Source organism: Anomaloglossus baeobatrachus, chromosome 4, assembly GCF_048569485.1.
Source record: "Anomaloglossus baeobatrachus isolate aAnoBae1 chromosome 4, aAnoBae1.hap1, whole genome shotgun sequence".
Lineage (NCBI taxonomy): Eukaryota > Metazoa > Chordata > Amphibia > Anura > Aromobatidae > Anomaloglossus > Anomaloglossus baeobatrachus.
The window spans coordinates 444,807,764-444,835,660 of NC_134356.1; the positions used below are offsets into that span (position 1 = coordinate 444,807,764).

At 45.3% G+C, this 27,897-nt stretch overlaps 1 protein-coding gene across 1 annotated transcript in view; it reads left to right on the top strand.

The window, feature by feature from the left end:
- REC114 (REC114 meiotic recombination protein) overlaps window positions 1-27,897 on the top strand; it is a 433,153-nt gene that overhangs the window by 298,686 nt on the left and 106,570 nt on the right. The window lies entirely within an intron of this gene.

A 27,897-nucleotide genomic window follows, 5' to 3' on the forward strand; every position in this document is an offset into this window, starting at 1 on the left:
TGGCAAGACTTGTACAGCAGACACTTCTCAATCTATCACCATAGTTATCCAATCAGTGACATGTAACTCCCCTGACCATGCTTACTGGTCCAAGTATCGGTGGTGAAATGCACCCTGTCACACACAGAGTTTCTCAAGGTAGCGGTGATGTTGTGTGCGACATGCTGGTATAGCGCAGGCATGCCTTTCTTGGAGAAGTAGTGGCGACAGGGCATCTTTACTGGGGCCCTGCGACAGACATAAGGTCTCGAAAATCATCTGTGTCCACCAGGCAGAAAGGCAGCATTTCTGTAGCCAACAGCTTGAAGAGGGTGAAAGTCAACCTCTTAGCTTTGTCATGGCTAGGAGGAAATGGCCTTTTATTTGTCCACATCTGAGGGACCGAGATCTGGCTGCTGTGCGGAGACGGCGTTGAGTAGGGTGTCCCTGGAAAACTGCTGGTCTGTGAGGAAATTGCAGGCGGAGACATGATGTTGCCTTCATCCACAGATGGTGCTCTCGATGTCTGAGAGAGCGCTACACCAGCACCTGTTTCCCCTTCCAAAACAACTGACGACTTGCCAATCACACTGCCTTTTGCGGTTAAAGAGGTGGAAGGTCTGCGTCGCAAAGCATGTGTGACAACTGTCCCCACAGTCATAGAGGATGAAGAGCGCATGGATGCACTTGAAGGGTCAGACAGTGGTTGGTCCGCTCCGCTAGGCCGCATTGTAGCACAGTGAGCTTCCCACTGGGACTTAAGCTTGTTATTCATGTGACGGTTCATGGACGAAGTAGTCAAACTAGTGAGTGTTTGGCCTCTACTTTGAGATTGGCGACAAATCTTACAGATGACATGAGTTGGGAGATCCTTTGCGATGTCAAAAAAGGACCAGGCTAGGCAAGTATTAGAGCCCATGTGACCTCCAGAGCCATCACGACTTGTGCTCAGAGGCAGAGTTGTGGCTTAGGATGCAGTTGTTGACGTGGTTCCAGTACTCCGTCTGTGTTCAGGAAGGCGAACACTAAGCTCGTCGTCAGTCGCATCCTCCTCCACAGCCTCTGCTGACCTCCTCGAGTGCCTGACTGTGGGTTGACAGTAAGGTGGATCTACAACCTCATCAACCTGTGTGTTTGCACTCCCCTCGTCCTCAGACCTAACCTCTTCATGCCCTGACTGAATAGTTAAGTTGTCATTCCAATCAAGTATCTGAGTCTCATCGTCATCAGTATGTTCCTCATTGTCTCCACCAAGAGGAGTTACAGTTTGGGATTGAGGGTCTACATTATGCTCAGAAACTTGGTCATCAGGGCCTGAATCTGACTCACAAAGCTTCTGGGCATCACTGCAGATCATTTCCTGGTCTGTACTCACTGTAGCTTTGGCGCAGTCCTCTGATTCCCAGGCTATAGTGTGACAGCTCTGCAGACTCACCCATGTCTGTTACCCCATACTCTGCAGGGCGGGTGGAGACTTTAGAGCTGTTAGAAAGCAAGTGCGATTGGGGTGACAACTCAGAGGACTGTTTTTTTTTTGGATGTTAATGTTGAGGTGGAGGAGAGGCCACTTGTTGGAGCACTTGAGATCCATTCAAGCATGTTCTTTTTTTTTTGTGCATCATCTACCTTTGTTAGAGTTGTTCGGTTCCGTAAAAAAGGAATCACATCAGATTGTCCAGGGAAAGTAGTAGACATCTTACTTTTGCTGGAAGATGGCCTTTCTTCAGCAGATGTTACTGTAGCTTTACCACCTACCCCACGGACACAAACTTTTTTTCCCTTTCCAACACGCCTGTTCTCCTTTCCACCAGCATCTGTCCTTTTGCCACTCATTTTGTTTGTTACCAAATTGGACACTTAAAATGTCGTAGCAAAAATGGAGAGGTGGTGTAGATTGCAGAGGTGGTCTAGCTTTATTGACAGCTGAAGAACCAACACTAACTATCCCAGACAATTTACTATGCCCCTAAAAGTGTCAGCACTGTTTGCAATTAAAATTGCGTAGCAAAAATGGACAGGTGTGTAGCTAGCTTGTCAGTAAAGGAACACTAAGGCGGGCTTTACACGCTGCAATATCGCTAGCAATTGCTAGCGATGTTGAGCGCAATAGCACCCGCCTCCGTCGCACATGCGATATGTGGTGATTGATGCCGTAGCGAACATTATCGCTACGGCAGAGTCACACACACATACCTGGTCAGCAATGACGCTCTGACCGCCGAACAATATCTCCTTCAAGGGGGATATACGTTTAGCGTCACAGCGACGTTACTAAGCGGCCGGCCAATAGAAGCGGAGGGGCGGAGATGAGCGGAACATAACATCTCGCCCACCTTCTTCCGCATTGTCGGTGGAGGCAGGTAAGGAGATGTTTGTCTTTCCTGCGGTATCACACACAGCGATGTGTGGTGCTGCAGGAATGACAAACAACATCGTATTGGCAGCAGCAGCGATATGAAAATAAGCGACGTTTCACCGATCAACGATTTTTGACGTTTTTGCGATCGGTGATCGTCGCTCCTAGGGTTTACATGCTGCAATGTCGGTAACGGCGCCGGATGTGCGTCACTTGCGACGTAACCCCAACGATATATCGTTACCGATGTTGCAACGTGTAAAGCCCGCCTAAGTTAGTATCCCAGGCAATTTTACTATGCCCCTAAAAGTGTCAGCACAGTTTGCAATTAAAATTGCGTAGCTTAAATGGACAGATGTGTAGAATGCAGAGGTGGTGAAGCTAGCTTGTCAGTAAAGGAAGCCTCACTTTCTATCCCTGCCAATGAAACAATGCCCCAAGGAATTGCCTAAGCTGATGTAGCCAGACGCTGTTATATAAACCCCTGCACAGCGTTGGCACAGACCTGCCTAGCAACAATGGCTATGATCGGCTGTAATGCAGCCCTCAAAAGGGATGAAATTACAAGTAGTCCCTAATCCCTAAAGCGATCTGTAGATTGCACTATAAATCTATAGCGCACACAGCAGCAAGAGCGGTGACTGTCACCCACCCGCACCAGAGAGATAATGGCAGCGACGGGGAAAATAGCCGGGTCTTCTAGAGCAAGGACATGTGACATGCACAGCCTATGACACATGCCCTTGCTTGTCTGGCAAAAATCCACTTTGCTGTGTGTGTGTGTGTGTGTATCTGTGATTGGCTGACAGCCTGGCCCGCTCCACTGTACGCACGGTTAGGAAAAAAGAAAAAAAAATGGCGATCGCCATTCTTTCAGCACTCAGCAGCACTGATCTAAACCCGGTCCCCCCCGCACACTATACGCTGAATTTTGATAATATCATGATTCACAATGACTCACACTATTACAGTGAAAAGCCAGCTAGTAACTAGCTACGCTTTTTGGTGATCAAACCATTATCGAATGTAACTCGAACTGCCGAACTTTAAGCAAATCGTTCGAGTTCGTCGAACGACTCGGACACCGCCCAAAATCACTCGAACTTGAAATTGGTGAACCATTCGGCTCGAACATCGCTCAACTCTAATTCTAACAGTCTATTCAGTAGGACTATCAGCTGTGTATCCATCAGACTTCTGCACAACACAACTGATGGTCCCAACCCCATTTATAAGGCAAGAAATCCCACTTATTAAACCTGATAGGGCACACCTGTGAAGTGAAATTCATTTCTGGTGACTACCTCTTGAAGCTCATCAAGAAAATGCCAAGAGTGTGCAAATCAGTAATCAAAGCAAAAGGTGGCTACTTTGAAGAACCTAGAACAGTGATGGCGAACCTATGGCACGCGTGCCACCAGGGGCACGCAGAGCCTATTCTGCTGGCACGCGTGCTGTCGCCTGATCCTGCCGCATTGATCTGCTGGTGCGGTGGCGCCGGCAGATCAAAGCTGTGTTGGAGCGGAGGAGACATTTCTCCTCGCTCTGACACTCCTCCTCTCCCAGGCTGCAGGTGTGTTGCCTAGGAGACGGAGGAGCGTCAGCGAGCGGCGCCGACATAATTACTTCTTCTGGCCACGTGGGAACTGAGGACCCAGCGGCGCGCAGCGGGGGGTCGTGTGCAGGAAGGTAAGTTGGGTGTTGCTTTTTTTTTTTATAACACATGTGCGGCTGTGCCAAGGTGGGGATGGGGGGCCAGTGCCAGCATAGGGTGAGGGAGAACGCACATGCCAGCATGGGGTGGGGGTGGGGGAACGCACATGCCAGCATGGGGTGGGGGTGGGGGAACGCACATGCCAGCATGGGGTGGGGGTGGGGGAACGCACATGTCAGCATGGGGTGGGGGTGGGGGAACGCACATGCCAGCATGGGGTGGGGGAACGCACATGCCAGCATGGGGTGGGGGTGGGGGAACGAACATGCCAGCATGGGGTGGGGGAACACACATGCCAGCATGGGGGGGGATGACATGCATGCCAGGATGGGGGGGGAAACATGCTTTCCAGCATGGGGGAGACATGCATGCCAGGATGGGGAAACATGCATGCCAGGATGGGGAAACATGCATGCCAGGATGGAGGAAACATGCATGCCAGGATGGAGGAAGCATGCATGCCAGGATGGGGAAAACATGCATGGAAGGATGGAGGAAATATGCATGCCAGGATGGGGAAACATGCATGCCAGGATGGAGGAAACATGCATGCCAGGATGGAGGAAACATGCATGCCAGGATGGAGGAAACATGCATGCCAGGATGGAGGAAACATGCATGCCAGGATGGAGGAAACATGCATGCCAGGATGGAGGAAACATGCATGCCAGGATGGAGGAAACATGCATGCCAGGATGGAGGAAACATGCATGCCAGGATGGAGGAAACATGCATGCCAGGATGGAGGAAACATGCATGCCAGGATGGAGGAAACATACATGCCAGGATGGAGGAAACATACATGCCAGGATGGAGGAAACATACATGCCAGGATGGAGGAAACATGCATGCCGGGATGGGGAAACATGCATGCCAGGATGGAGGAAACATGCATGCCGGGATGGGGAAACATGCATGCCAGGATGGAGGAAACATACATGCCAGGATGGAGGAAACATACATGCCAGGATGGAGGAAACATACATGCCAGGATGGGGAAACATGCATGGCAGGATGGGGAAAATATGCATGGCAGGATGGGGAAAACATGCATGGCAGGATGGGGAAAACATGCATGCCAGGATGGAGGAAACATGCATGCCAGGATGGAGGAAACATATATGCCAGGATGGAGGAAACATGCATGCCAGGATGGGGAAAACATGCATGGAAGGATGGAGGAAATATGCATGCCAGGATGGGGAAACATACATGCCAGGATGGAGGAAACATGCATGCCAGGATGGAGGAAACATGCATGGCAGGATGTAGGAAACATGCATGCCAGGATGGAGGAAACATGCATGGCAGGATGGGGGAAACATGCATGGCAGGATGGAGGAAACATGCATGCCAGGATGGAGGAAACATACATGCCAGGATGGAGAAAACATGCATGCCAGGATGGGGAAAACATGCATGGCAGGATGGGGAAAACATGCATGGCAGGATGGAGGAAACATGCATGCCAGGATGGAGGAAACATGCATGCCAGGATGGAGGAAACATACATGCCAGGATGGAGGAAACATACATGCCAGGATGGAGGAAACATACATGCCAGGATGGAGGAAACATACATGCCAGGATGGAGGAAACATGCATGCCAGGATGGGGAAACATGCATGCCAGGATGGAGGAAACATACATGCCAGGATGGAGGAAACATACATGCCAGGATGGAGGAAACATGCATGCCAGGATGGGGAAACATGCATGCCAGGATGGAGAAACATGCATGCCAGGATGGGGAAACATGCATGCCAGGATGGAGGAAACATACATGCCAGGATGGAGGAAACATGCATGCCAGGATGGGGAAACATGCATGCCAGGATGGAGGAAACATACATGCCAGGATGGGGAAACATGCATGCCAGGATGGGGAAACATGCATGCCAGGATGGAGGAAACATACATGCCAGGATGGAGGAAACATTCCACGATAGGGTACATTTATCAAGAAGGGGAACATTTACCAGGAAGGGGAACATGCTAGGAATGGGGACATTTACCTGGATGGGGGTAAATTAACCAGGATTGGGAACATTTACCAGGATGGAGGACATTTATCAGGAATGGGGTACATTCCGGGATGGGTGAACATTTACAAGGATGGGCAATATGTCAGGATGGGGTACATTTACCAGCATGGGGGAACATGCCAGAATAAGGTACATTTACCAGGATGGAGGACATTTACCAGGATGAGGTATATTTACCAGGATGGGGCCATGATGGGGACGAATATACCAGAATGTAGGAAATATATATCAGGATGGGGGACATGTTTACCAGGAAGTGGCCAGGAAGGGGACAGAACTACACAATGAAGGGGGAGGGGAGCAACTCGTACGTCTTTATGGGATTTCAAGATGTTCAGACTTTGAAATGTAGATGTGGATTACAGGGTGAAATCTGATTGCATTCCAGGCTAAAATCTCTGTCTAATATGCTGCAATTATTTCCAGAAAGATCAACTGCTGTGTCTGGAAAGGGCTCAGCTTCATTGTGTGGTAAGCGTGCATGAGCGTGATGCCCCCTGCTGAAGAGAAGAGAAGAAGGTAAAGCTAAGATTACAATCAATTATTTACATAATAGGATTGGTTGGCACTCCGGAAAAAAAAATGGGTTTAGGGCTACAGTTTGGGCACTCGGCCTGTAAAAGGTTCGCCATGACTGACCTAGAACATAAGACATATTTTCAGTTGTTTCACACTTTAAGTATTTCATTCCACATGTGTTAATTCATAGTTTTGATGCCTTCAATGTGAAGCTACAATTTTCAGTCATGAAAATAAAGAAACTCTTTGAATGAGAAGGTGTGTCCAAAATTTGGGTCTGTAATATATATATACATACATACATACATACACATATATATATACTTAATTTTATATATATATATATATATATATATATATAATATATATATACACACACACACACACAGCTCTGGCAAAAATTACGGGACCACTGCAAATTTATATTTTACAGTAAAATGTAAATAGTTGTTTTATTCTATTAACTACTGACTAAATATCCGAATTTCCAAGCAATTTTGTACTTATTTTCTGAAAATATTAGTTTATAGAATAAAGGAGCAATTTACATTTTACTCAAAAATATAAAGAGAAAAATCAGAAAAACTGAAAATGTTGCAGTGGTCTCTTAATTTTTGCCAGAGATATAGATATATACAGTGCTGGCCAAAAGTATTGGCACCCATGCAATTCGGTCAGATAATACTCAGTTTCTTCTTGAAAATGATTGCAATCATAAATTCTTTGGTATTATTAACTTCATTTAATTTGTCTTCAATGAAAAAAAATAAAAAAAATTAGCATAAAGCCAAATTGTATATAATTCAAAACATAAAAAAGGGGGTGGACAAAAGTATTGGCACTGTTTGAAAAATCATGTGATACTTCTCTAATTTGTGTAATTAACAGCACCTTTAACTTACCTGTGGTACCTAACAGGTGTTGGCAATAACTAAAACACACTTGCAGTCGGTTGACATGGATTAAAGTTGACTCAACCTCTGTCCTGTGTCCTTGTGTGTACCACATTGAGCATGGAGAAAAGAAAGAAGACCAAAGAACTGTCTGAGGACTTGAGAATCCAAATTGTGAGGAAGCATGAGCAATCTCAAGGCTACAAGTCCATCTCCAAAGACCTGAAAGTTCCTGTGTCTACGGTGCGCAGTGTCATCAAGAATTTTAATGCCCATGGCACTGTGGCTAACCTCCCTAGACGTGGAAGGAAAAGAAAAATTGATGAGAGATTTCAACGCAAGTTTGTGCGGATGGTGGATAAAGAACCTTGACTAACATTCAAACAAGATCAAGCTGCCCTGCAGTCCGAGGGTACAACAGTGTCAACCCGTACTATCCGTCGGCGTCTGAATGAAAAGGGACTGTATGGTAGGATACCCAGGAAGACCCCACTGCTTACCCTGAGACATAAAAAAGCCAGGCTGGAGTTTGCCAAAACTTACCTGAGAAAGCCTAAAACATTTTGTAAGAATGTTGTCTGGTCAGATGAGACAAAAGTAGAGCTTTTTGGGAAAAGCCATCAACATAGAGTTTACAGGAAAAAAAAAGAGGCATTCAAAGAAAAGAACACGGTCCCTACAGTCAAACATGGCGGAGGTTCCCTGATATTTTGGGGTTGCTTTGCTGCCTCTGGCACTGGACTGCTTGACCGTGTGCATGGCATTATGAAGTCTGAAGACTACCAACACATTTTGCAGCATAATGTAGGGCCCAGTGTGAGAAAGCTGGGTCTCCCTCAGAGGTCATGGGTCTTCCAGCAGGACAATGACCCAAAACACAGTTCAAAAAGCACTAGAAAATGGTTTGAGAGAAAGCACTGGAGACTACTAAAGTGGCCAGCAATGAGTCCAGAACTGAGTCCCATAGAACACCTGTGGAGAGATCTCAAAATGGCAGTTTGGAGAAGGCACCCTTCAAATCTCAGGGACCTGGAGCAGTTTGCCAAAGAAGAATGGTCTAAAATTCCAGGAGAGCATTGTAAGAAACTCATTGATGGTTACCGGAAGCGGTTGTTTGGAGTTATTTTGGCTAAAGGTTGTGCAACCAAGTATTAGGCTAAGGATGCCAATACTTTTGTCTGGCCCATTTTTGGAGTTTTGTATGAAAAGATCAATGATTTGATTTTTGTTTCATTCTCTTGTGTTTTTTCATTGTAAGCAAAATAAATGAAGTTAATAATACCAAAAAATGTGTGATTGCAATCATTTTCAAGAAGAAACTGAGTATTATCTGACAGAATTGCAGAGGTGCCAATACTTTTGGCCAGCACTGTATCTATATATATAATTGCCTTATTCTGTCTGTCTGTCTTGCTCCAAAATTGTGTCACCATGACATTGTGTCACCGTGACAGTGTCGTTACAGTGACAACTGTCGGATTGGCCGCTGGGCTCGGCCTGGCCCCGCTTCCCCGACGGATTGGCCGCTCGCCTCGGCCTGGCCCTGGCCCTCCGCACGCATCGCCCACTCCAGCGTACACCGGCTCCCGGTACACATGTGCAGGGAGCCGGCATACGCTGACGCCTCGCCCGCTCGCCCCCGCCACACGTTGGCACACTCGGCCCCGCCTCCGGCGGACATAACCTTGCGATGCTGGGATCGTGACGGAGCCGGTGTACGCTGGTAACCATGATACACATCGCGTAACTATAGGAAGCGCTTCCCTTAGTTACCCGATGTGTATCATGTTACCAGCGTACACCGGCTCCCGGTACACATGTGCAGGGAGCCGGCATACGCTGACGCCTCGCCCGCTCAGCCCCACCCCCGGCACACGTTGCCACGCTCGGACCTGCCCCCGGCGGCCCCAGCATGGGGGATGGAGCACGATGGGGGGTGTGCAGTATGGAGGATGGAGCACGATGGGGGGTGCGCAGCATGGGGGATGGAGCACGATGGGGGGTGTGCAGCATGGGAGATGGAGCACGATGGAGGGTGCGCAGCATGGAGGATGGAGCACGATGGGGGTGTGCAGCATGGAGGATGGAGCACGATCGGGGGTGTGCAGCATGGGGGATGGAACACGATGGGAGGTGCGCAGCATGGGGGATGGAGCACGATGATGGGTACACAGCATGGGGGATGGAGCACGATGAGGGGTGCGCAGGATGGAGCATAATGGGGGTGTGCAGCATGGGGGATGGAGCACGATGGGGGGTGCGCAGCATGGGGGATGGAGCACGATTGGGGGTGCGCAGCATGTCGGATGGAGCACGATGGGGGGTGCGCAGCATGTCGGATGGAGCACGATGGGGGGTGCGCAGCATGGGAGATGGAGCACGATGGGGGTACGCAGCATGGGGGATGGAGCACGATGGGGGTACGCAGCATGGGGGATGGAGTACAATAGGGGGTGCGCAGCATGGGGGATGGAGCACGATGGGGGGTGCGCAGCATGGAGGATGGAGCACGATGGGGGGAGCGCAGCATGGGGGATGGAGCACGATGGGGGGTGCGCTGCATGGGGGATGGAGCACGATGGGGATGCGCAGCATGGGAGATGTAGCACGATGGGGGGTGCGCAGCATGGGGGATGGAGCACGATGGGGGGTGTGCAGCATGGGAGATGGAGCACGATGGAGGGTGCGCAGCATGGAGGATGGAGCACGATGGGGGTATGCAGCATGGAGGATGGAGCACGATGGGGGGTGTGCAGCATGGGGGATGGAACACGATGGGAGGTGCGCAGCATGGGGGATGGAGCACGATGATGGGTACGCAGCATGGGGGATGGAGCACGATGAGGGGTGCGCAGGATGGAGCATAATGGGGGTGTGCAGCATGGGGGATGGAGCACGATGGGGGGTGCGCAGCATGGGGGATGGAGCACGATTGGGGGTGCGCAGCATGTCGGATGGAGCACGATGGGGGGTGCGCAGCATGTCGGATGGAGCACGATGGGGGGTGCGCAGCATGGGAGATGGAGCACGATGGGGGTACGCAGCATGGGGGATGGAGCACGATGGGGGTACGCAGCATGGGGGATGGAGTACAATAGGGGGTGCGCAGCATGGGGGATGGAGCACGATGGGGGGTGCACAGCATGGAGGATGGAGCACGATGGGGGGTGCGCAGCATGGGGGATGGAGCACGATGGGGGGTGCGCTGCATGGGGGATGGAGCACTATGGGGATGCGCAGCATGGGGGAAGGAGCACGATAGGGGGTGCGCAGCATGGGGGATGGAGCATGATGGGGATGCACACCTCCCCCCAAAACACACACACACCGCCACACGCGCACCGCACAACACACCACACCACACACACACTGGGAACCACAAACACTGCCCTGCACAGACACCCACACACAGACAACGCCGCACACACACAACACCCAACACACAAACACCGCGGCATACATAAATATACGCACATACCGCGCAACACCCACACTGCACAAAACATACCTCCCCTTAAAACACACACACGCACTCCACACCCACACAAACCGCACAACACACACAGCACCACACACACAGAAGGCTGCAGACACACAGCGCTCCACAAACAACGCAACACAAACAACACAACACACATACAACACCGCTCTCACACACCCCCCCACCCAGACAACACCCAAAACATTTACAGCGTCCTACACAAACACTTGGTAACTACACACAACAACATCTATCTATCTTATATATATATATATATATATATATATATATATATATGCACACAGTGCCTACAAGTAGTCTTCAACCCCCTGCAGATTTAGCAGGTTTGATAAGATGCAAATAAGTTAGAGCCTGCAAACTTCATACAAGAGCAGGATTTATTAACAGATGCATAAATCTTACAAACCAACAAGTTATGTTGCTCAGTTAAATTTTAATAAATTTTCAACATAAAAGTGTGGGTCAATTATTATTCAACCCCTAGGTTTAATATTTTGTGGAATAACCCTTGTTTGCAATTACAGCTAATAATCGTCTTTTATAAGACCTGATAAGGCCGGCACAGGTCTCTGGAGTTATCTTGGCCCACTCCTCCATGCAGATCTTCTCCAAGTTATCTAGGTTCTTTGGGTGTCTCATGTGGACTTTAATCTTGAGCTCCTTCCACAAGTTTTCAATTGGGCTAAGGTCAGGAGACTGACTAGGCCACTGCAACACCTTGATTTTTTTCCCTCTTGAACCAGGCCTTGGTTTTCTTGGCTGTGTGCTTTGGGTCGTTGTCTTGTTGGAAGATGAAATGACGACCCATCTTAAGATCCTTGATGGAGGAGCGGAGGTTCTTGGCCAAAATCTCCAGGTAGGCCGTGCTATCCATCTTCCCATGGATGCGGACCAGATGGCCAGGCCCCTTGGCTGAGAAACAGCCCCACAGCATGATGCTGCCACCACCATGCTTGACTGTAGGGATGGTATTCTTGGGGTCGTATGCAGTGCCATCCAGTCTCCAAACGTCACATGTGTGGTTGGCACCAAAGATCTCGATCTTGGTCTCATCAGACCAGAGAACCTGAACCAGTCTGTCTCAGAGTCCTCCAAGTGATCATGAGCAAACTGTAGACGAGCCTTGACATGACGCTTTGAAAGTAAAGGTACCTTACGGGCTCGTCTGGAACGGACACCATTGCGGTGGAGTACGTTACTTATGGTATTGACTGAAACCAATGTCCCCACTGCCATGAGATCTTCCCGGAGCTCCTTGCTTGTTGTCCTTGGGTTAGCCTTGACTCTTCGGACAAGCCTGGCCTCGGCACGGGTGGAAACTTTCAAAGGCCGTCCAGGCCGTGGAAGGCTAACAGTAGTTCCATAAGCCTTCCACTTCCGGATGATGCTCCCAACAGTGGAGACAGGCAGGCCCAACTCCTTGGAAAGGGTTTTGTACCCCTTACCAGCCTTGTGACCCTCCACGATCTTGTCTCTGATGGCCTTGGAATGCTCCTTTGTCTTTCCCATGTTGACCAAGTATGAGTGCTGTTCACAAGTTTGGGGAGGGTCTTAATTAGTCAGAAAAGGCTGGAAAAAGAGATAATTAATCCAAACATGTGAAGCTCATTGTTCTTTGTGCCTGAAATACTTCTTAATACTTTAGGGGAACCAAACAGAATTCTTGTGGTTTGAGGGGTTGAATAATAAATGACCCTCTGAATAAACTTTTCACAATTTAAAAAAAAAGAAATAACATTCTTTTTTGCTGCAGTGCATTTCACACTTCCAGGCTGATCTACAGTCCAAATGTCACAATGCCAAGTTAATTCCGAATGTGTAAACCTGCTAAATCTGCAGGGGGTTGAATACTACTTGTAGGCACTGTATATATAACAAAAATCATACATTAACTACACAATACGTAAATTCTAGAATACCCGATGCGTTAGAATAGGGCCACCTTCTAGTATATATATTAGTGTATACAATATATAGATGTATAAAAATAAATATATTAAAAGAATGACGTAGTGATCCGCGGTATTTTTGATTCTCAGCACACATAAAACAGATGGCTACAGGCTGCCCTCCCCATCTGCCTGGCTTTACCTTGGCTGCCAATCAAAATACAGGATAGCACTTTTTTTTTTTGTAAGTTATTTAAAATAATAATTACAAAAAAAATGCGTAGCATTTTCTATTGCTAAGGGTAATCCAAACAGCTACTGGCTGTTAACCCCCAGTGTTTGCTATTACCTTCACTGACAATGGAAAATCCAGGAAAGCCCTTTTTTTTTTATTTAAGTTTTTTGCCCAAAAACATAAAAAAAAAAAAAAAAGAAAAGTCGTGGGTTTCACCATATTTTTGTATGCTAGCCAGGTGCAGCAGGGAGGTACAGGCTGCCCCCAACCCCTAGCTGCCTGTTTGTACCCGGCTGGGAACCAAAAATATAGGGAAGCCCATTTTTTCATAATCATGAAGGGGTTAATACCAGTTTTGTTTTACCAGCTAGCATTAACCCAGAGATTCTTTATGTCAGGCCAAGTTGGACTCGGCCATTAAGAATTTCCAATAAAGGGTTAAAAAAAAAAAAAAAAAGACACCACACAGAGAAAAAATACTTTATTAGAAAAGAATACACAGACACACTTAGGGACTGTTAATTACTTCTTCTCTCCCCTCCACGATCCTTGTCTTCTTCAACCAATCTAGCTCTGCTATATCAGACAGCACAGGGGAGGAAGAATGCTGCTTCTCCCCACTCTGTCTAATCACTCAATGAGGGAGCAGAGGCTGCGGGTTGGTAAGTGGTGACGTCACCGTTCCCACAGTAACCCGACGGTGGGTTATTATAGCAACGGTGATCTCCGATCACCTGATTCCCAGTGTCGCTATTCACTGTCTGTGGCAGCTACTCCCTGCATGTGGGCTGACTCTGTAAAGAGCGCCCACATGCAGGGACAGGGAGCAGAGCATGTACCTGAGCATCTCGCCGGTACATAGCACTCGCCGAGTATACTGAGTACTGAGATGCTTGGGCGAGCACCGCGTAGCAGCGAGATGCACTGACAGGACCTAACATGACGTCAGAGACATGTCACCGGTTTGTAGCCAATGAGATAATGCAATAATCACACGTGACTGGTCACCTGCTATGACGTCACGGAAGGTCCTTTTGTTACCGGGCGGCAGAGCGATTATCGTAATCGGAAAGAGAAGCGGCGGGAGACAGCGTTGCAGGATGCGTCACGGGACCTGTAAGTACAATGACTATGTTTATTATTAACTGTGTTCTTTATTTTACAGCCCCCTGCTCCATCCCATAACTGTAAAGTCAAAGATCGGTGATCGGGACGCAAGATCATATTATCTCAATCCCGATCTTTACAAAATGATTGGGCAAGTCTCCCCGATCCCGACCAGCGGGGGGATCGCCCATCCCTACTTACTCTTTAACCACACTTGAGAGTGAGACATACGGTGCCTTGCGAAAGTATTCTGCCCATTTGAATTTTTCAACCTTTCCTCACATTTCAGGCTTCAAACATAAAGATAAAAATTTTAATGTTATGGTGAAGAATCAACTACAAGTGGGACACAGTTGTGAAGTTGAACGAAATTTATTATTTTAATTTTTTTAAAAAAATAAATAACTGATAAGTGAGGTGTGCAATATTATTCATCCCTTTACTTTCAGTGGAGCAAACTCACTCCAGAAGTTCATTGAGGATCTCTGAATGATCCAATGTCCTAAATGACTGATGATGATAAATATACACTCCCTGACAGAAGTTCTGTCGCTTATCCATGTTATGTAAGTAAAGCTTATTACCTGACTTTAAATTCATCCATTGGTTTAATAAATTACTCTTTTGAAAGCTGAAACCGTCCCAAATTTGATTAGGTTCTGAAAATTAAGTTGTTGCAAAGCTGAAATATTGATCATTTAATGAACACAGAAAGGTCAGTTTTTGGCAAGACAAAAGTTTTGTTGCCCAAAGAAAGTAATGTGAAATTTAAACAAATACGGTAATTAACTTCTAATACAAAGATTTGTTGCAGAAAATTGGTGAATGAAGTTGTGGTGCTATTAGAGCCTTATTTAATATTTTGTGTGACTTCCATGAGCTTGAAGGACTGCATCCATGCGGTTCAACAATGATTCATACAATTTATTGAAGTTATCAGGAATAGCAAAGAATGCAGTCTTTCATGCCTCCCAGAGTTCATCTAGATTCTTTGGTTTTGTCTTCCAAGCTTCCTCTTTCATCCTACCCCAAACATGCTCATTGATGTTCATGTCTGGTGACTGGGCTGGCCAGTCCTTGAGCACCTTGATCTTCTTTGCCAGGAGGAACTTTTATAGATGGATGTATGAGATGGAGAACCATCCTGCTGCAGAATTTGACCCCTTTTATGATTGGGAATGTAAGAGGTAGCTAATACTTCTTGATATTTTAGGCTATTGATATTGCCTTTCACCTTGCAAATGTTTTTCACACCCCATACTGAATGTAACACCGACCATAATCTTTCCATCACCAAACTTAACTGTTTTCTGGATCCATACGGGCTCCAGTAGGTCTCCTCCAGTATTTGCGGTGGCTGTGGTGTAATTCAACTGAAGATTCATCAGAGAAATCCACCTTATGCCACTTTTCCAGCATCCATCTGTTTAGCAGGCTGCTGGACTTGGCAAATGCCACAAAGTTTTTTAATTGCCTTTTGGTTAGTGCTGGCTTCTGGGCACTGATTCAACCGTGGAGGCAATTTCCAGACAGAATCCTGCAAACTGTTTTAGTTGACACAGAGACTTGAAGTGACCAGGCCTGTTGGAGCTCTGCTGCAGTGGAAGAGGGGCTGGCTTTGGATTTTCTAACCAACAAACGTTCCTCCTAAGCAGTTGTCTTGCGGGGTCTGCCAGATCTGGGCTTGTCAAAAATATCTCCAGTCTCTTCAAATCTATTTTTAATTCTTTGTACTTGACGCTGAGACACCGTAAACGTGCCAGCCACCTCTGCAGTGGATCTTGTCTTCAGCCTCTTGATAATCAAGGCTTTGGTCGCATGGTGGATTTTTGGCATGTTGTCAGAGGTCAAATTGCAGTTCAAGTAAAGGTCTGGGGTGCTGGGTTTCTTTTTATACACACCCACTAATTAACCAATCATTTAGTGAGCACAGAGGAGGCTGTAAACTAGGATTGGGTGCTTTATATGATAAGGCGACAAAACTTTTATCTTGCCAAAATCTGACATTTCTGTGTTCATTAAATGATCAATATTTCAGTTTTGCAGCAACTTTATTTTCCTAACCTAAACCAAAATTGGGACGGTTTCAGCTTTCAAAAGAGTAATTTATAAAAACCAATGGATGAATTTAAAGTCAGGTTATAAGCTTTTATTTACATAACATGGATAAGTGACAGAACGTCTCTCAGGGACTGTAAACCACCTGTGTATAATCAAGTCTCTGTATAAATACACCTGTTTTGTGATAGTCTCAGTGTTCTGTTTAAAGCACAGAGAGCATCATGAAGACAAAGGAACACAACAGGCATATATATGTGATACTGTTGTAACATGCCTGATGAAGAGACCTGAGTAGTCTCGAAAGCTTGCAATTATTACCATCTTTTCAGTTAGCCATTAAAAGGTATCAACCACTGAGGACTCTGTTCTTTTAAACAATTTTTTTATCTCTACTGGCTAACACGGTACAAAGATATATTTTACTTGTATCAAAATGGAGGATACCAGAATGTACCGCATCTTTATGGAACTAAAGACACTTCTGAAGAAACGCGCACAACTGGACAGCGACATATTTTTCTTATCCAAATGCAAAAAGGAGAATCTGATCCCCAAAGGACTCTGGATTACAAACCCAATTCTACATACCTACAATACCCATTATGCACAAAACCTTTGTCACAGGACTTCTGAGAGACTAAGGAATCACCTTTTGCATGTCTTCTACAGCATCAAGAGTAAAATCCAGAGGGAATTTGAAACACAAAGGAAGACACTTCCAGAAAGCACAGAACAAGAAGTACAACAATACTACTACAGACTACGAACCCTTCTGATCCACAACAAGGAAAAGAAGCTACACAGACTGCGCCTCAATTCAGGACTTAATACAAACAGGTGGAGAACAAAGCCAAAACCTGACAACTTGGAAACCAAGTCCATTCAAGGCACAAAAGCATCTAACTGTGTTATCAATCTCTCGGATTACAAACCAAACAAAATGGAAGTTGCTGTGCTTTCTAGAGGACTCTCATTTTGTCCGACTAAAGCTCTAGACAAAATTGAACTCTGCAGCGACATGGAAGATTACTTCAGGAGACTACGTCTGAGGGAATATTTTAGCGATGCAGATGTTTCAGAATCCTCCCAGACTGAAGGAAGACGGATCTTGACAACCAGGAAAAGATCAGATTGGACACCTCCACCAGGACGCAACCCTCATCTGGATAACTATATAGACACTTTCAGACATTTGGTAAAATCCACTTTCCTAGACACACACAGGAGGCAACCATCCAACATCAGTGCCCAGGAGAGAAGGGCCATAAAATCTTTGAAAACCAACAAAGAAATCATCATTAAACCTGCAGACAAGGGGGGTGCAATAGTCATGATGAACAAATCAGACTACATGAAGGAAGCACACAGACAACTGATGGACACACGCTACTATAAGAAATTGGAGTCTGACCCTACACAGGACTATTACAAGGAACTTAACAAGTTGGCCTCTTGTCTGCCTGACATATCCATAAGAACTGATGAACTGATACCGGTGAGTCCAAGAATAGGCACATTCTACATGCTTCCCAAAATTCACAAATCTGGAAACCCAGGAAGACCCATCATTTCATGTGTGGGCACCCTCACTGAACAAGTCTCTGGATGGGTAGAGGGTATCCTTAAACCCTTGGTAAGGGATACAACCAGCTACATCCAGGACACTACTGACCTATTGAAAAAACTATCAGCAATAGGTCCTCTTCCAGAGGGAACCATCCTTGCCACCATGGATGTGGAATCCTTGTACTCGAATATTCCACACCAGGATGGATTAAATGCTTGCAAAATTTTCCTGGAAAATACAGGAACTGATGCCAATTCTGTGGTGAAGCTTACAAAATTTATCCTCACCCATAATTACTTTGAATTTGACAATGACATATATCTACAGGAGACTGGGACTGCAATGGGAAGCAAAATGGCACCACAATATGCAAATCTTTTCATGGCCAAGCTTGAGAGTGACTTTTTATCCTCTTGTCCTATCAGGCCTCTGGCCTACTACCGTTACATTGATGATATTTTAATCATCTGGACAGAGTCTGAGGAGCAGCTGAAGACCTTCCATGAACAATTTAATCAGTTTCATCCCACCATCAACCTAACACTCAACTACTCCTGCACGGAAATCAACTTCTTGGACACCATCATTAAACTACGGAACAATGAAATACAGACATCCCTGTACAAGAAGCCAATTGACCGTCCAACATACCTGAAATGGGACAGTTTTCATCCAAAACACATAAAAAACTCTATTGTATACGGCCAGGCTATCAGGTACAATCGGATATGTTCCAACAGTACAGATAGAGACAATCACCTTGAGGGCCTCAGAAAAACCTTTTTGAATCAAGGCTACCACCCAAGAACAATTGAAAACCAGATTATAAGAGCCACCAGAATATCAAGAAACCATCTTCTACATTATAAAACCAAAGAAGAGAACAACCGGGTCCCTCTTGTAGTCACCTACAATCCACATCTGGAGGTGTTTAGAGGAGCTGCACGGAAACTACAACCATTACTGCAAAAAGATGCCCGGTTAAAATCTATTTTTCCAGACCCCCCACTTCTGTGTTTTAGACAGCCCCCAAATCTAAGAAGCATCATTGTCAGAAGCTCCCTGTCCTCTCCAACACCAACAGGAACATTTCCCTGCAACCAGAAAAAATGCAAGACCTGTCCATTAATATTGACAACGGACAAGATAAAGATTCCCAGATCACATCAGGACTACAAGATCCCAGGTACGTTCAGCTGCACCACAACCAATGTGGTGTACTTAATTATATGTACCAAATGTCCAACTGGGGGTCTGTATGTAGGGGAGACAGGACAACAGCTCAGGACAAGGATGAATTCTCACCGCCACACAATTAGAGAAAAAAGGATGGATCTACCTGTGGCCAAACATTTTTGTAACCCAGACCACAGCATCATGGACATGAAATTGCTGGTATTGAAAGGAAATTTCAAGTCCCAGAGAGACAGGAGACTATGGGAGTACAAACTTATGATGACCTTTGACACATTCAGAGAAGGAATGAATGTGTCTCATGGATTCATGTCTTTTTACATCAGTTAAAAGATGTGCTCCTCTGACCATCCGAGCATGTCACAGCCCTGGACCAGACCCTTATCAAAGGACAATAAAACTTTCACACTGAACTGCAGCAGTATTTATGGCTAGAACAGCTTGTCCCCCTGCCATAGAGATAGTTCTGTTTCATATAACTTGTTCCTTTTTTTTTTTTTTTTTTTTTTTTTTTTTTTTTTTTACTGCCCTATTCTAAGTCCTGTTGTGTATAAATACGTGACTCTTCAGATTTTGTGTTATACCATGCCTGATGAAGAGACCTGAGTAGTCTCGAAAGCTTGCAATTATTACCATCTTTTCAGTTAGCCATTAAAAGGTATCAACCACTGAGGACTCTGTTCTTTTAAACAATTTTTTTATCTCTACTGGCTAACACGGTACAAAGATATATTTTACTTGTATCAAAATGGAGGATACCAGAATGTACCGCATCTTTATGGAACTAAAGACACTTCTGAAGAAACGCGCACAACTGGACAGCGACATATTTTTCTTATCCAAATGCAAAAAGGAGAATCTGATCCCCAAAGGACTCTGGATTACAAACCCAATTCTACATACCTACAATACCCATTATGCACAAAACCTTTGTCACAGGACTTCTGAGAGACTAAGGAATCACCTTTTGCATGTCTTCTACAGCATCAAGAGTAAAATCCAGAGGGAATTTGAAACACAAAGGAAGACACTTCCAGAAAGCACAGAACAAGAAGTACAACAATACTACTACAGACTACGAACCCTTCTGATCCACAACAAGGAAAAGAAGCTACACAGACTGCGCCTCAATTCAGGACTTAATACAAACAGGTGGAGAACAAAGCCAAAACCTGACAACTTGGAAACCAAGTCCATTCAAGGCACAAAAGCATCTAACTGTGTTATCAATCACTCGGATTACAAACCAAACAAAATGGAAGTTGCTGTGCTTTCTAGAGGACTCTCATTTTGTCCGACTAAAGCTCTAGACAAAATTGAACTCTGCAGCGACATGGAAGATTACTTCAGGAGACTACGTCTGAGGGAATATTTTAGCGATGCAGATGTTTCAGAATCCTCCCAGACTGAAGGAAGACGGATCTTGACAACCAGGAAAAGATCAGATTGGACACCTCCACCAGGACGCAACCCTCATCTGGATAACTATATAGACACTTTCAGACATTTGGTAAAATCCACTTTCCTAGACACACACAGGAGGCAACCATCCAACATCAGTGCCCAGGAGAGAAGGGCCATAAAATCTTTGAAAACCAACAAAGAAATCATCATTAAACCTGCAGACAAGGGGGGTGCAATAGTCATGATGAACAAATCAGACTACATGAAGGAAGCACACAGACAACTGATGGACACACGCTACTATAAGAAATTGGAGTCTGACCCTACACAGGACTATTACAAGGAACTTAACAAGTTGGCCTCTTGTCTGCCTGACATATCCATAAGAACTGATGAACTGATACCGGTGAGTCCAAGAATAGGCACATTCTACATGCTTCCCAAAATTCACAAATCTGGAAACCCAGGAAGACCCATCATTTCATGTGTGGGCACCCTCACTGAACAAGTCTCTGGATGGGTAGAGGGTATCCTTAAACCCTTGGTAAGGGATACAACCAGCTACATCCAGGACACTACTGACCTATTGAAAAAACTATCAGCAATAGGTCCTCTTCCAGAGGGAACCATCCTTGCCACCATGGATGTGGAATCCTTGTACTCGAATATTCCACACCAGGATGGATTAAATGCTTGCAAAATTTTCCTGGAAAATACAGGAACTGATGCCAATTCTGTGGTGAAGCTTACAAAATTTATCCTCACCCATAATTACTTTGAATTTGACAATGACATATATCTACAGGAGACTGGGACTGCAATGGGAAGCAAAATGGCACCACAATATGCAAATCTTTTCATGGCCAAGCTTGAGAGTGACTTTTTATCCTCTTGTCCTATCAGGCCTCTGGCCTACTACCGTTACATTGATGATATTTTAATCATCTGGACAGAGTCTGAGGAGCAGCTGAAGACCTTCCATGAACAATTTAATCAGTTTCATCCCACCATCAACCTAACACTCAACTACTCCTGCACGGAAATCAACTTCTTGGACACCATCATTAAACTACGGAACAATGAAATACAGACATCCCTGTACAAGAAGCCAATTGACCGTCCAACATACCTGAAATGGGACAGTTTTCATCCAAAACACATAAAAAACTCTATTGTATACAGCCAGGCTATCAGGTACAATCGGATATGTTCCAACAGTACAGATAGAGACAATCACCTTGAGGGCCTCAGAAAAACCTTTTTGAATCAAGGCTACCACCCAAGAACAATTGAAAACCAGATTATAAGAGCCACCAGAATATCAAGAAACCATCTTCTACATTATAAAACCAAAGAAGAGAACAACCGGGTCCCTCTTGTAGTCACCTACAATCCACATCTGGAGGTGTTTAGAGGAGCTGCACGGAAACTACAACCATTACTGCAAAAAGATGCCCGGTTAAAATCTATTTTTCCAGACCCCCCACTTCTGTGTTTTAGACAGCCCCCAAATCTAAGAAGCATCATTGTCAGAAGCTCCCTGTCCTCTCCAACACCAACAGGAACATTTCCCTGCAACCAGAAAAAATGCAAGACCTGTCCATTAATATTGACAACGGACAAGATAAAGATTCCCAGATCACATCAGGACTACAAGATCCCAGGTACGTTCAGCTGCACCACAACCAATGTGGTGTACTTAATTATATGTACCAAATGTCCAACTGGGGGTCTGTATGTAGGGGAGACAGGACAACAGCTCAGGACAAGGATGAATTCTCACCGCCACACAATTAGAGAAAAAAGGATGGATCTACCTGTGGCCAAACATTTTTGTAACCCAGACCACAGCATCATGGACATGAAATTGCTGGTATTGAAAGGAAATTTCAAGTCCCAGAGAGACAGGAGACTATGGGAGTACAAACTTATGATGACCTTTGACACATTCAGAGAAGGAATGAATGTGTCTCATGGATTCATGTCTTTTTACATCAGTTAAAAGATGTGCTCCTCTGACCATCCGAGCATGTCACAGCCCTGGACCAGACCCTTATCAAAGGACAATAAAACTTTCACACTGAACTGCAGCAGTATTTATGGCTAGAACAGCTTGTCCCCCTGCCATAGAGATAGTTCTGTTTCATATAACTTGTTCCTTTTTTTTTTTTTTTTTTTTTTTTTTTTTTTTTTTTACTGCCCTATTCTAAGTCCTGTTGTGTATAAATACGTGACTCTTCAGATTTTGTGTTATACCATGCCTGATGAAGAGACCTGAGTAGTCTCGAAAGCTTGCAATTATTACCATCTTTTCAGTTAGCCATTAAAAGGTATCAACCACTGAGGACTCTGTTCTTTTAAACAATTTTTTTATCTCTACTGGCTAACACGGTACAAAGATATATTTTACTGTTGTGGAGACGTTTAAAGCTGTATTTGGTTACAAAAAGATTTCCAAAACTTTTAACATCCCAAGGAGCACTGTGCAAGCGATCATATTGAAATGGAAGGAGTATCATACCACTGCAAATCTACCAAGACCAGGCCATCCCTCAAAAATTTCAACTCAAACAAGGAGAAGACTAATCAGAGATGCAGCCAAGAGGCCTATGATCACTCTGCAGAGACCTACAGCTGAGCTGGGAGAGTCTGTCCATAGGACAACAATCAGTCGTACACTGGATAAATCTGGCCTTTATGAAAGAGTGGCAAGGAGAAAGCCATTTCTCAAAGATATCCATAAAAAGTGTCATTAAAGTTTGCCGCAAGCCACCTGGGAGACACACCAAACATGTGGAAGAAAGTGCTCTGGTCAGATGAAACCAAAATCGAACCATTTGGGCACAATGCCAAACGATATGTTTGGCGTAAAAGCAACACAGCTCATCACCCTGAACACACCATCCCCTTTGTCAAACATGGTGATGGCAGCATCATGGGTTGGGCCTGCTTTTCTTTAGCAATGATAGGGAAGATGGTTAAAATTGATGGGAAGATGGAAAGAGCCAAATACAGGACCATTCTTGAGGAAAACCTGTTGGAGTCTGCAAAAGACCTGAGACTGGGACGGAGATTTGTCTTCCAACAAGACAATGATCCCAAACATAAAAGTAAAATCTACAATGAAATGGTTCACAAATAAACGTATCCAGGTGTTAGAATGGCCAAGTCAAAGTCCAGACCTGAATCCAATCGAGAATCTGGGGAAAGAGCTGAAAACTGCTGTTCACAAACGCTCTCCATCCAACCTCACTCAGCTCCAGCTATTTGCAAAGGAAGAATGGGCAAGAATTTCAGTCCCTAGATGTGCAAAACTTGATAGACACATACCCCAAGCGACTTGCAGCTGTAATCGCAGAAAAAGGTGGCGCTACAAAGTATTAACTTCAAGGGGCCGAATAATATTGCACGCCCCACTTTTCAGTTATTAATTTTTTAAAAAAGTTTAAAATAAGCAATAAATTTCATTGATCTTTACAATTGTGTCCCACCATAACATTAACATTTTTATCTTTTTGTTTGAAGCCTGAAATGTGGGAAAAGGTTGAAAAATTAAAGTGGGCTGTAAAAGCGCACAACACAGGACTGTATCCCTTTTTCTTGTCAGAGCTTTCTCCCACTTCCCTGATTATCCTTATTATCGCACAGCAATCAGTCTGATGAAGGTCTTGTAGTGCTGAAATTGAGCAGATTGATATATAGTTTTGTAGGTAAAGACTCAGTATATTCTTTTGTTTTCATCATTTTAGACCTTTGCTTGTTCTGCGAATTTCTTTTCAGTGGGCGATCCTATCAGTGATAAACAGTCATCTCTGTATGCACACTTACACAATGACGGCTGCCAGTCACTGTTAGGACTGCTTAAAGGGAAGCAATCACCAGGATTTTCAAATGAAACCTAAAACCAGTGTTGTACTGGCACGATCAGGCAGATTCTCTACATACCTGTAGTGGTCAGCTCGGATGTTTAGGTTTTGAAATCCAATAAAGTTTTTAAAATTAGCTGCTTGTTGAGTGACAGCAGCAAAGGAGCAGATAATTTATTCATAGTTAGGAGGGAGGGGGATAACTATGAATAAATTATCTCATCCTCAGCTGCTGTCACTCAACAAGCAGCTAGTTTTATAAACTTTACTTTCTTGGATTTCAAAATCTAAACATCCGAGTTGACCACTACAGGTATGTAGAGAATCAGCCTGATAGTGCCAGTACAGCACTGGTTTTAGGTTATATACAAAACTCCTGGTGGTTAGTTCCCTTTTATGGGCAGAAAATCCAAGAAAGAGCAGAAGTTTGAGTGGTTAAAATACAGGTTTTCCTGAATCTTTTCCTACAGAACTATATATTAATCAACTCAGCTCCTCCTGTTCTGTAACATGGTGCCAGCAGATTGAATTTTAAAACCTTCACTATGAAAATGCAATCCACAAACTTCCCCATTTAAAGAAGAGAGAAAGCGAAATCAGTAATGGAGCCAGGGAGTTGAGAAGGAAAAACCAGGGCACTGCTCAGGCCGTGGAATGTTTTTTGACAATGGCCAATAATTACTGTCAGCGTTATATTAACGTATTTGTTGCTGCTGATAAAAAGGCATGGCAGAAAAAAATCCATGCAACAGCTACATAGTGGTCATTCAAAAAGTCCATAAAAATCCAAGCAATTAATATGATAGAAATGAAAAAGCACTTACCGATCATTGCTGTGCAGTGGAAAACATTTAATCACCAATAGAGGTTACATGCTGTGGCAAGCGGGGAGGGGGTGGAACAGGACAGCAAGTCAGATGACGGCCGTTTCGCATTCTAAAACAGTGTCGAAGCACTGTCATGTATATGCCCCCAGCGTTTCCTGTGATGTGTATGACGCTGGGGGCATATACATCACACGCTGTGGCATATACAGCACATTGGAGATGCTGGGGCCAGACGTGTCACAGGAGAGCCTGTGGGCATATATATCACAGGAGGGGCTGGGGGCATATATATCACTGGAAAGGCTGGGAGCATATACCTCACAGGAGGGGCTGGGAGAATATAACTCACAGAAGGGGCTGGGAGCATGTACCTCACAGAAGGGGGTAGGAGCATATACCTCACAGAAGGGGCTGGGAGCATATACCTCACAGAAGGGGCTGGGAGCATATACCTCACAGGAGGGAATGGAAGCACATTCATCACAGGAGGGGCGTGTGATCTATGTGCCCACAGTGTCTCCTGTGCTGTAGGTGTCTCCTGTGATGTATATACTGCAGTCACAGCGTCTCCTATGTGATGTATATATACAGTATTGACCAGAAAAAAAACTCTAAGGCTATGTGCGCACTTACCGGATTTTGCCGCGGATTTTTCGCGGATTTGCTGCATGTTTCGCTGCAGAAAATGTTCATAACATCTCTGCAGTGAATCACCAGCAAATCCTATGGAGAAAAAAAATCCTGTGCGCACTGGGCGGAATTTGACAGCTGCATGTTTTGCTGCGGGAATCCCGCAGCAAAAACAAGTGCATGTCACTTCTTTTCCGCACATCGCTGCGGGATTTCCCTCCATTGACTCAATGTTAATCATGAAATCCCGCAGGGAATAACGCAGGCAGCAAATTCTGTGCGGTTCACTGCGTTTTCCTGCGTTATTCCCTGCGGTATTTCGCGGTTTACCTCCGGTAATGTGCATCACTTGCTTGCGGTTTTGCAGGGAAGTGATGTCATTACAGGAAGAGGAAGCCGTGCAGAGTAAACACAAACACAGATCACACACACACAGACATCACAGACACATAGAACACATAGACACAGACACATAGAACACACACAGAAAGAAAACGGAAATATAGAAAAAAAAGAACGTGGGCTCCGCTGCATATTTACCTTCCAGCCGAGGTAAGCACACAGCGGCGGCCCGGTATTCTCAGGCTGGGGAGGGAGAGGGGCAGGGATAATGTCCCCTGCCTCACTCCCCCTCCCGCAGCCGAGAATATCAGCCGCAGCTGCCCCGGCACTGTCGCATGCAATATGCGGCAATGCCGGCGTGTCCTCGGCTCTTCTTGCCACCGTGTAGCAGTGGTGGCAAGGTAATACAAGGGGTTAATGGTGATGGGGGACCACCGCCATTAACCCCAGGCTTGATCATGGCAGCGTCTATGTGACAGCTGACATGATCAACCCGTAAGTAAAGTAAAAAAGACACAGACACCGAAAAATCCTTTATTTTAAATAAAACAAACAAGCCTCGTTCACCCTTTTATTAACCCCCCCCAAGCAAAGCTCCGGCGTAATCCACAGGGTCCTGCACTGCTGACATCCAGCCGCGACTGTCACAGACAGGCTGAATGCAGCAGACAGCAGAGGTAATTACCGGTCATTTCCCACGGCCGGTAATGTGAACTCACTGCCGACCGTGGGAAATGCAGCGATCTGTCATCTATCTGTCTATCTATCTATCCCTCTATCTATTCTTCTGTCTATCTACTATCTCAGAATTAAAGGACCTTTTTTTTTTTTTTTTTTTTTTCTTCTTCAATGTGCTTTATTGCATTGAATGCAATAAAGCACATCCCAACCCGCACGCGGCAAAACCGCGGCAATACCGCGAATAATACCGCGGTAAAACCGCGGAAAACCGCATGCGGTTTTCGGATGCGGTTTCCCCGCAGTTTTTTACCGCGGGTGCGGTAATCTTTGAGGACATGCGGAATTTTCACAAGAAAATTCCATTTCCCAGTGCGCACAGAGCCTAAAACGTCATGTTTATTAAATTCATTAAAATATTATATCTTAATCTAAAAACACTGGAATCATACCCAATTGTTCAAGTCACTAACAAAGCCGTGATGTGTGATTATTTTGTGAGGTCCTCAAATAGGGCAGTGGGCAAGGGGCGTGCACCACCTGTTATAATTGAGTTTTTTATAGGTATCACAATAATGGGATGAAGGGACCTGATGTTCCCTGATATTTATCCATACCTAGCAACGGAGGTCAAATACACCTTAACTTTTTGGGTGCCCCCCGTTCCTCGGCGGCTAGCCCTATATGTCCCTGTCACTATTTTTGACCTAGAACCACCACCAGGTGCAGTGTGCTGGAGTGATTATGTAGTCATGTGTCTTCGGTCACAATTCAAATAAACCCATATCTCATGTAATTAATATGATTCTCAGTTCCCAGTTGTGCAGATCTCTATATAGCTATAGCAACTGGGGAGATGCATTAAATGGGGGTCTTAGCCAAATATATGATGGGCCTGAAAGTCCCAGTACTCATCCTGCCAGGACTGGTCTTGATCCCGACGCGTTTCCCCCCGATATATTGGGGTTCATCGGGGGATGTGTATACTTCAAGATGTCTCTATTTAGTCTAGGCCATCAATTTCCTCATATTATGGAATCGGTGCCACAGTGAAACGTTGCCACTGCAGGCACTCACTGTCTACAGAGC